Source organism: Danio rerio, chromosome 13, assembly GCF_052040795.2.
Source record: "Danio rerio strain M-AB ecotype USA chromosome 13, GRCz13ab, whole genome shotgun sequence".
NCBI lineage: Eukaryota > Metazoa > Chordata > Actinopteri > Cypriniformes > Danionidae > Danio > Danio rerio.
In genome coordinates, this window is record NC_141033.1 from 49,677,501 (window position 1) to 49,688,219 (window position 10,719).

The 10,719-nt window shown below is 39.5% G+C and overlaps 1 protein-coding gene across 7 annotated transcripts in view; it reads right to left on the reverse strand.

The window, feature by feature from the left end:
- slc29a1a (solute carrier family 29 member 1a) overlaps window positions 1-9,194 on the reverse strand; it is a 378,565-nt gene extending 369,371 nt beyond the window's left edge. For all 7 annotated transcript variants that reach the window (XR_015505287.1, XR_015505288.1, XR_015505279.1 and 4 more), the window contains exon 1: window positions 9,087-9,194. The gene's annotated coding sequence lies outside the window, so the exon portion shown is untranslated. The remainder of the gene's footprint in view (window positions 1-9,086) is intronic.
- Between the last annotated feature and the right edge of the window lie 1,525 nt (window positions 9,195-10,719).

Sequence of the window (10,719 nt, forward strand, 5' to 3'; positions counted from 1 at the left end):
ATGGAGACTTGTCAAAAATGGCTTTGGAGTGGCCTAGTCAAAGTTCTGACCTAAATCCAATTGAGATGCTGTGGCATGACCTTAAAAAGGCAGTTTATGCTTAAAAAAACTCTAATGTGGCTGAATTACAACAATTCTGCAAAGGTGAGTGCACCAAAATTTCTTCACAGCATTATAACAGACTCAAAAATACTTGATTGGAGTTGTTGCTGATAAGAGAGGCAGTTTGGAGGCAAACACACACAAACTCACACAGAAAATGACAGTTTGCTATTTTTTGTGACTGGAAATCATAAATATTCCAACAAATAATGATTTCTTAGCATTTTCTGAATCAAGGGGCGGAGCTACCTGTCAATCACATGACATCCACCAATAGCAAACCAGTAATAGCCAAACATCCAATCATTTCCACTGACAAAATCTGGTCCCGCCCTAAATTCATTCTTATTTGTGAAGCTTTTTTCTACAATTACACTGAAATTAAACTTTCAGTTGCATTTGTGCATATTTGACCAAACTTTTGGTTGCGACAGCTATTGTTTTATCGTATTGCAGTGTGTAAATATCTATCAATTAAGAAAACCATGGGAAAGATAAGAAACATTTGAAAAAATCCCACATTTTATGAATTCATTTGTCATGCCACAGTTTGTCATTTGTTATGACTGAAAGTCATAGAAATTCAACCAAATATTAATTTCTTAGCTTTTTCTGATGCATGGGCGGGGCTACCTGTTAATCACATCACATCCACCAATAGCAAACCACCATCAACACATCCAAGAGGTCACAAACGACCCCACAACAGCATCCAAAGAATTACAAGCCTCATTAAAAGTGAGTGTTCATGACTCCGCCATAAGATAGAGACTGGGCAAAAATGGCATTGAAGTGACCTAGTCAAAGTTCTGACCTCAATCTAATTGAGATGCTGTTGCATGACCATAAAAAGGCTGTTCATGATCGAAAACCCTCCAATGTGGCTGAATTGCAACAATTCTGCAAAGATGAGTGCACCAAAATTCCTCCACAGCATTATAACAGACTCAGAAATGCTTGATTGCAGATGTTGCTAATAAGAGAGATAGTTAGGGGCAATTTGTTGTGATTGAAAATCATAGATATTCCACCAAATATCGATTTCTTAGCTTTTTCTGACACATGGGCGGGGCAACCTGTCAATCACATGACATCCACCAATAGCAAACCACTATCAACTTATCAAGAGGTCACAAAAGACCCCATAGCAGCATCCAAGGAACTGCAGTCCTCATTTGTCTTAATAAAATTGAGTGTCCACTATAAGATAGAGACTGGCCAAAAATGGCTTTGGAGTGGCCTAGTCAAAGTTCTGACCTGAATCCAATTAAGATGCTGTGGCATGACCTTAAAAAGGCTGATCATTGATGAAAACCCTTCAATGTGGCTGAATTAAAACAAATCTGCAAAGATAAGGACCACAATTCCTCCACAGCATTATAACAGACACAAAAATACTTGATTGGAGTTGTAGCTGATCAGAGAGGTCATTAGGGGGCTTTTCAAAGAACAAACAACACACACACACAAAAATGACGGTTTGTCATTTCGTCACCTTGGAATTATAAGGTTCTATCAGCGTTCTGAATGGTTTTGAAATATTGAGTTTTTGCATTCCATAGCGAACAGTATGTGTGTAACATTTGTCTTTTAATGTCTTAAAATGTAAACAAATTATAAAAAAACATCCCATAATGTAAATAAGTTGTTAATTAAAAAAAAATATGTCAACAACTCAATTTTGACAAAAATGTCAGATATAACCTTTCTAAGGTGACGATTTGTTGTGACCAATGACTGTAAAAAATATGGACGACGCGACAGCCCCTTTTCCCATTGAACGCCTTGAGGGCAAAATGCCTGCTTGACGGGCACAAACTGTCGCAAAAGACTGCTGAAATTGGAGCCTTGACATGCGCAGAAGGACTGTCTGATGGAGTCGAGCTTCCAACCAAACGCTTTATGTAAAATCAACCACGCCCCCCGAACTGCTCAGCATGCGTTTGCTGTCATATCAACACAAATGGATGTAATAACGTTAACAAATGTGAGGGTTTTATATAATGAAGATTCAATCGCGCCAGCTCCGGGCAGCAGCGCACATAACCTACTCGCGGCGTCGCGGGCTGATTCCGGCTCGCATGCGGCAGCGCCTGCTCGCTCGGCCGCCGCATCTGGCTCAACTGACTCGGGCTGGAATCAGGCAGTGAGTCCAGGCATCCGGAGTAGGTCCAGCAGAGGTAGTCAGTCTGAGGGGTAAGTCTCCGGCAGGCAAGAACTGGCCCCACTGTATTTTGCTATCTGGGTGGCTAGGCGTGTATTAGCAAACTAATAAAGCCCGAAAAAAAGCCCTGACCTTAGCGAATAAACAGTGTTCCACCAGATCGTGTATGTCAGAAACTGTAGTTTACTGCTGAACTCATTTTGTCATGGTAAAATAACACAGAAATCGAGTAATAACACTTCAGTCTCCTGCCGAAGCTCAGACGGTCTGCTTTGAGAAACTGTCAATCACAGCTGTCAATCACGATGACACGCCCAGCATTAAATTACTGCTAAAAACAAACTGTTTACAAAAATGAAGATCTGCACCTATTTCAGCACAATAACCAGTGCCTTAATCGACCAGAACCATCTTTCGGGACAGTTTATTGCAAGTGTAATTAATTTTTTTATTTGGGCTCAAGTCTCCTTCACTAACACGGAGGAGGCGGGCTTTATGACTTGCACTGCAGCCAGCCCCCAGGGGGCGATCTAACGGCCGAAACCTTCACTCAAACGCAGGCTTGCGGCACACTTGGTTGTGACTGAAAATCATAGATATTCCACCAAATAATGATTTATTAGCTTTTCCTGAAGCATGGGCTACCTGTCAACCACATGACATCCACCAATAGCGAACCACTATCAACACATTCAAGAGGTCACAAAAGACCCCATAGCAGCATCCAAAACAAATTGCAGGCCTCATTTGCCTTAGTAAAAGTGAGTGTTCATGACTCCACCATAAGATAGAGACTGGGCAAAAATGTCATAGAAATGGCCCAGTCAAAGTTCTAATCTCAATCCAATTGAGATGCTGTGGCATGACCTTAAAAAGCCTGCTCATGATCGAAAACCCTCCAATGTGGCTGAATTATAACAATTCTGCAAAGATGAGTGGACCAAAATTCCTCCACAGCATTATAAGACTCAGAAATGCTTGATTGCATTTGATAAGGACAACCACCAATAGCAAACCACTGATTTATACCTCTGCGTCAAGCACACACGTAATGCTATGGCGTGATCTACGCTGGACACATAGCCCTTACCGTGGCCGTCGCTGACTTGCACCTCTCAAAAAGAGAGCCTTGCGAGCCCGATGGTGCGTTTGTTTACAAGTGTGGAGTCCCATATAGGAGCTCGGAATGGAAAGTTTTGTTTTGTGTTTACCTCATGGTTAAAGTTGTTGCACGTCCACTGGTTCCTCTCTCAAAATGAGCGAGTTTTTGAGTTTGAAGTGTTCAGAAAAACAAAACACCAGCGAAGAAACTCGACACAGACTAATAAAAACACCTCACTGCCAACTAGTGTTTCGGAAGTGTTACTGCAGAGCAACAGAAACAGAGTGCAGAAGTATAAATGCACAGCTACGCGCGTTGCATGCGCCGTGGGTTACGCCGATCACTTGACCTAGAAGTATAAACCAGGCTTAACAGCCATTTTAAAGCTCCAAACAAGAAACAGAATCAAAGTATGTGCAATTTTTTCCCCTGTTGTGAGTGCTGAAAGCTGCAGTAGTTTGACAGAAGCGCTGCTGTGTGGCTCTGCTTTTGGCACGGGTGTGAGGGAACAGATTGTGCGCAGTATGGGGTGGCACACATTCAGGACGCTCTCATACTGAGGTCACGCTCCAGCACTCTGACATTTCCTTTCTTTGCTTCTCAATACACTGAAGCCAATAAAGCTTCTTCAGCCGCACATTCGTGAGACTCTGAGTAGGAATCCGCCTGATATTTTGGGGATTTTCTCACGGGATCGCCTGTGGAGGTCTGACCTGACACAGCATGTGGGCTGCGTACAAATTCGCCTACATTCAGCCGTCAAGGGTTCTTGTTAGGACAGTTAATTTATTTGATGACCACTGCTGCTTTTAATGTGAGGCTCAATGAGTATAATTTTTGTAAAGTAATTAATTTAGCATCAACAATTAATTTGATTTAGCATGAATAATAATTAATTAAATTAATTTGGTATTTTTAGATAAATAGATAAATTAATTATGTACTTAATAATATTAATTAAATAATAATAATTTAATAATAATAATAAATTAATATTTTTTATAAATATTACATACATATTAAATCACATTTTGCTCATATAATGAATATAATTATATACAATAAATTACTTAAAATGGCTGATTTCCACATTGTGAATCTCAGTTTATGTATAACAAGTAAATAATTACAGGTTACTAATTAAATATGTAATTTAATTAAGTTAATAATTGATTGAATTTGAATCATTTGTATAATTGTATGATTTGCATTTGTTTAATTTTAAATATATCAAAATTATTTTTGATTGCAAATTATTTTAAAATATTTTTGATGAATATGAATATTGTTATTTTTAAACAATTGCAATGTAAATAAAGGGAAACATTTATTTAAAATATTTTAATTAGGATTATTATTATTTTACATACACAGATTCACCATTTTGGAAAAGGTTATAGTCATTTATAAAGCTTTGGGACTGCTGCAAACCACATTGAGAGACACTGAGAGCCATTATCTACAAGCGACAAAAACATGGAACAGTGAAGAACCTTCCTAGGAGTGGTTGGATGACCAAAATTACCCTAAAAAAACATGAAAAATTCATCCCAGAGGTCACAAAAGACCTCAAATAACATCCAAGGACCTGCAGGCCTCACTTGCCTTGGTGAAGGTGAGTGTTCATGACTTCACCATAAGATAGAGACTGGGTAAAAGTGGTTAGCATGGCAGAGATACAGGACGAAAATCAATCAATCAATCAATATATCTATCTATCTATCTATCTATCTATCTATCTATCTATCTATCTATCTATCTATCTATCTATCCGTCCGTCCGTCTGTCTGTCTGTCTATCTGACATCTTGATAACATCTTGCGAGTTTTGGGAAAATACTTTGTGGACTGATGAGACAAAGGTTTAACTTTCTGGAAAGACTTTGGAGTGGCCTAGTCAAAGTTCTGACCTGAATCCAAATGAGATGCTGTGGCATGACTTTAAAAAGGTCTCTAATGTGGCTGATTACAACAAATCTACAAAGTTAAGTGCGCCAAACTTCCTTCACAGTGCCGTAAAAGACCCAAAAATGCTTGATTGCAGTTGTTGCTGCCAAGGGTGGCCCTTAGGGGCAAACACTTCACTTCACTTCACACAGGGCTATGTAGTTTTGTATTTGTTTTCCCTTAATAATAAAAATGTTTGTTTTAAAAATGCATGATGTGTTCACCTGTGTTTTCTTTGACTTTGACTAATATTTAAATTTGTTTGACGATCTCAAATATCGTCCAACAAATATAAATAAATAAAATATATCTAAAATTAAACGTAATAAGTCATTTTCATCCAGTAATTTTCCTTTAGCTTAGTCTCTATATTAGGGGTTGCCCCAGCAGAATGAACCACCAACTTTTCCAGCATATGTTTTACTCAGCGGATGCCCTTCCAGGAACAACCCAGCACTGGGAAACACCCATGGAGAACACGCAAACTCCACACAGAAATGCTAACTGACAAAGCCAGGACTCGAACCAGCGACCTTCTTGCTGTGAGGGGACAGTGCTAACTACTGAGCCACAGTTTTTTAATGTGAGTTTCAGTCTGTCAGTTTTAAAAATATTAGCTGGATTCAGAGACTTAAACAGGTCTGTTTATTGGAAAAAAATGACTGCATGTCTACAAATAAATACTTATATTTTTCTGAAGAGGTGGAAAAGTATTACAACACATTTAGATACGTATATTTGGAGGTTACTTAACCTTTCACCAATGTAATCTGAGGCAACTACAATTCAACACAAAGTAACTTGATGTACAAATGTATCCGCTAAAAATAATCACGATGGCAGTACTTTTTCATTCATTCATTCATTTTCTTTTCGGCTTAGTCTCTTTATTAATCTGCGCTCACCACAGCGGAATGAACTGCCAACTATCTAGCATATGTTTTACGCAACGGATGCCCTTCCAGCCGCAACCCATCACTAGGAAACATCCATTCACACTCATTCACACTTATACACTACGGACAATTTAGCCTACCCAATTCACCTGTAGTGCATATTTTTAGACTGTACAGGAGACCCCGGAGGAAACCCATGCAAACATGGGGAGAACATGCAAACTCCACAAAGAAACGCCAACTGATCCAGCTGGGGCACGAACCAGCAACCTTCTTGCAGTGAGGCGATTGTGCTACCCACTGCGCAACTGTGCTAGTATTGTATTTTATTTCTGTTATTTTCTTTGTAGGGTGTAGGTAGTTTTATTGTGGGTGTTTAGGTAGAGTGGGCTTTTTGTTTGTTATTTTTTAGTGGATTCTCTCCGAGGTAATAGACTTCACTTTTTGGGTGATAAATAAAGAAAAAAGTTTTTAAAAAAAGACCAAAAAAAAAACTGACCAGACTTTGCGATTCAAAAAAGTGAACTTTATTTGTCACGTGTTTTATTTATGTTACGTCCTTGACCCAGACCAGGGTTGTAACACTCTCCATTTAAATATAGATAACTGAACTAGAGGTTTTGGACAGACTATTGTGTATAGTTCGTTTTTTAAATGTCTTTTTTTTTTTTTAGGAAAAGTTTTGTTGAATAAAAAGTATTCAGCTATATTCACTTTGTTTTAACATAGGATTTAAAATTTTAAGCTAGGATTTATTTATTTATTTTTGGTGTGGTAAATCCTTAGTCTTGAGCCCTGAAAAGCCTAGTGAAACAAAAACTAATTGCAATGCAGTACTTTGAAACCACAAACTATTTGCTCTTGCTCATTGAGCAAGGTCATACACAACATACAAAAAGACACAAAATCTATATCAAGTAATTTTAGCATGCCAAAGTCAACCTTTATGCATAACTTATTTACCCAACAACAAAATTGTGGCTAGTGAAAATGGCGAGTGGCTAGTAACGTTGGAAAACTACTATCCACAGTGGCTGGTGATCAAAAAAGATAATGTCAAGCCCTGCCTGTAGGTTACAAACAACCCTAAAGCAGGGGGGGACTGGCCATCTGGCAGAAGGGCCGGACCATTTTTTAAATGTGGGCCGGTCAGCTATTTTATTATTTATTTTTTTATATGTATTGTTTTTACCTGTAGGCAGCTTTTGATGATGGTAGTAGTAAGAATAATAATAATAAATGTTAAGCATTGGCCGAACCGGCAACGACCGGCTGGTTTCGAGATGGACCATCCTAATCAGAGGTTACACGGAATGTAATCAAAATCTGGCAAGAATGTCAAACAAACAGTAAGTGCAACACAAGTCAATTGTCAGAGATGGACCATAAAAAAGGAAAGGCAGTGCCGAAACGCTCAAAGACAGCAAAAAAAAAAGGCTCTAAAATCAGATGCTGCCAAATGCATAAAATGAACTGAACTATTCTCGAAAGGGGGAAGCGCAGTGGGTAGCGCTGTCACCTCACTTCATAGGTGTGTATAGGGGTTTCCCAGTGATGGGTTGCAGCTTGGAGGGCATCCGCTGTGTAAAACATATACTAAATAAGTTAGCGGTTCATTTTGCTTTGGCAATCCCAGGTTAAAAAAGGGACAAAGCCGAAACGAAAATGAATCATTTCATATATAAATTTGTTATAAATGGGTTGTTTTTGTTCCAGTCACATACAGTAAATGTTTAAATATCTAATACATATGGTACTGCTTATATTATTTTACTATCTGTACACCAATATAAGTAGTGAATGTGTGTGTCCATGGATGGGGCTGTGTCAGTGTAGTAATGTGGGCTGGTGTCAGGGCCGGAGTGGGACTCTTTTTCAGCCCTGGAGTTTCAAGCCTCAGACCGGCCCACCTCAGTTCACCACTGACTATATTAAAATAAGGTTATTTCCAATTCAGTTTCTAATTACACTATCACGTCTTTTTTTGAGAAAACAGCACTTTTAGAACTTGAAATGTTCAACAACCCCTACAGTATTATGTCTTAACAATAAAAATGAAAAAAAAAAAATATTACTCAGACAAGGACCGAACCCAGGTTGGCCGCGTCATATTCTAACGTACTAACCACTGTACCACAATAGCTGTACGCATAACGGTGACTTATCTAGTTATATCAACATTAACCTGCACCCTGCTCACGAGGCTACGAGAAAATAGATAAAAAAAGAGCAGAGCTGCGGTAAAATAATGAATAAGAAGGCTGTGGTCAAGTAAATAAATAAATTATTTTTAAAAAGTGTGATGACTGCTGAGAGCAACCGATTCTGGAACTAGGGACACCGGCCCTCGCGGCCAAAAAACGGACCGGCCCACCGGGAATGCTTCTGGTCCTCCCGATTAGCCAATCCGGGCCTGGCTGGTGTGGCTACAGTGATTTAAAAGTGCCAGTCCGCCCCTGCCCTAAAGGACTCAATAAATTTGATCAGCTGTGTTTAAGGTTGGACCTAAACTGTGCAGAGCTGCGGCCCTCCGGGAACTGAGTTACTAAACTAAACGATAATATTTTTGAAAGGGGAGGGGCTACTGTGTGCCCCGCCCTCTCTTCGTTTGTTAAACTCGAAAACAATACACCTTTAAAGCAATTACAACATAAAGTGATTTTTTGTATCAATATCATTTCCTATATCTATATAGGATGCAGAACCCTTCATGAAGTGCAGCATGCAGTGCTCCTGCAATCAGTACACTAGTGTTAATCATGTCAATCAGAGCGTGTTCAGTGACGCAGTGTCGAGTATCTGATCATCTTCATCATCAGTCGGTTGTCAGTGTGTTATTCAGAGGTTTCCTTCAGTGTCTCTCAGCAGTTACTTACATTGCTGGAGTTTTCTGCTCCTCCTTCATGTCTGCATGTCAATGTTTTCTGCTTTTCGGTGTTTATGTTCAGCGTGCTGTGAATTCCTCGCTGAATGAATGAATGAATGGCTCTCTGTCTGTCAGCAGTTCAGCTTTACTCCGTGATCCGGTCCGGATCAAAAGCGTCAGAACCACGTCATTACGGTTGAGCCATTTTTAGGGTCCTTAAAGAGACAAATTAAAATTGATATACAATATACAGTGTGCAGGAGTTTGAGATAGTGTGTGTGTGCAGTTATAGCTAAACAATATTGACTTGTTTTAATGCTGTGAATGTGAAATTAGTTTTTGAATAGACATTTTTTACATTATGAAATGCACAAAGGGGGTTTTAAATGTGTACTATAGTACACATACACACATTCTGTTCAGTCAATGGGCTCATGAAACCCTTGAATTAATACAAGAATGTGATTTATTTGCAAATGTAATGCATATTTATACAAAATTGTTAACAAAAAACAATGAAATTAATAGTGCACGTGCTTAGAAGAGTACATTTAAATACCTTTTCAAATTGTAGATAAAAGAAAACACTACAAAATACTAAATTACTAAAAAAAACACTCTATGGCCTATTAGTACTGTTGAAATGTAATTCAGTTAGTTATTTCTTTGCAAATATCTTCAAAATAAAGTAAACATTACTTTAAAGAAACTCAGCTATAATGACACTACAATTTATATACACTCGCCGCACACTTTATTAGGTATACTTGTCCAACTGCTCGTTAAGGCAAATTTCTAATCAGCCAATCACATGGCAGCAACTCAATGCATTTAGGGAGGGTCAAGACCATCTGCAGTTCAAACCGAGCATCAGAATGGGGAAAAAGGTGATTTAAGGGACTTTGAATGTGGCATCACTGCTAAAAAATCCAGCTTAAACCAGCCTAGGCTGGTTGGCTGGTTTTAACTGGTCAACCAGGCTGGTTTTAGAGGGGTTTTGGCCACTTCCAGGCTGATTTCCAGCCTGGTCTTAGCTGGTCAGGCTGGAAAATGACCAGCTAAATCCAGCTAAAACCAGCTTGACCAGCCTGGTTTAAGCTGGACATAGCTGGTTTTGGCTGGGCTCCCAGCCTGGCTAGGCTGGTCAAGCTGGTTTTAGCTGCTCATCTCCCAGCCTAACCAGCTAAGACCAGGCTGGAAATGGCTGGAAACCAGCCTGGAAGTGGCCAAAACCCCTCTAAAACCAGCCTGGTCGACCAGCTAAAACCAGCCAGCCAGCCTAGGCTGGTTTAAGCTGGATTTTTCAGCAGGGATAGTTGTTGGTGCCAGACAGGCTGGTCTGAGTATTTCAGAAACTGCTGATCCACAGTGATTTTCACGCACAACCATCTTTAGGGTTTACAGAGAATGGTCTGAAAAAAGAGAAATATCCAGTGAGCGGCAGTTCTGTGGGCACTGCAACATTCGGATGGTCAGGTCAGAATTTGGCGTCAACAACATGAAAGATCTGAGTATCATCAGTTCAGGCTGGTGGTGGTGGTGTAATGGTGTGACTGGTGTTTTCTTGGCACTCTTTGGGCCCATTAGTACCAACTGAGCATCGTGTCAACGTCACAGTCTACCTACGTTGTGTTGCTTACCAT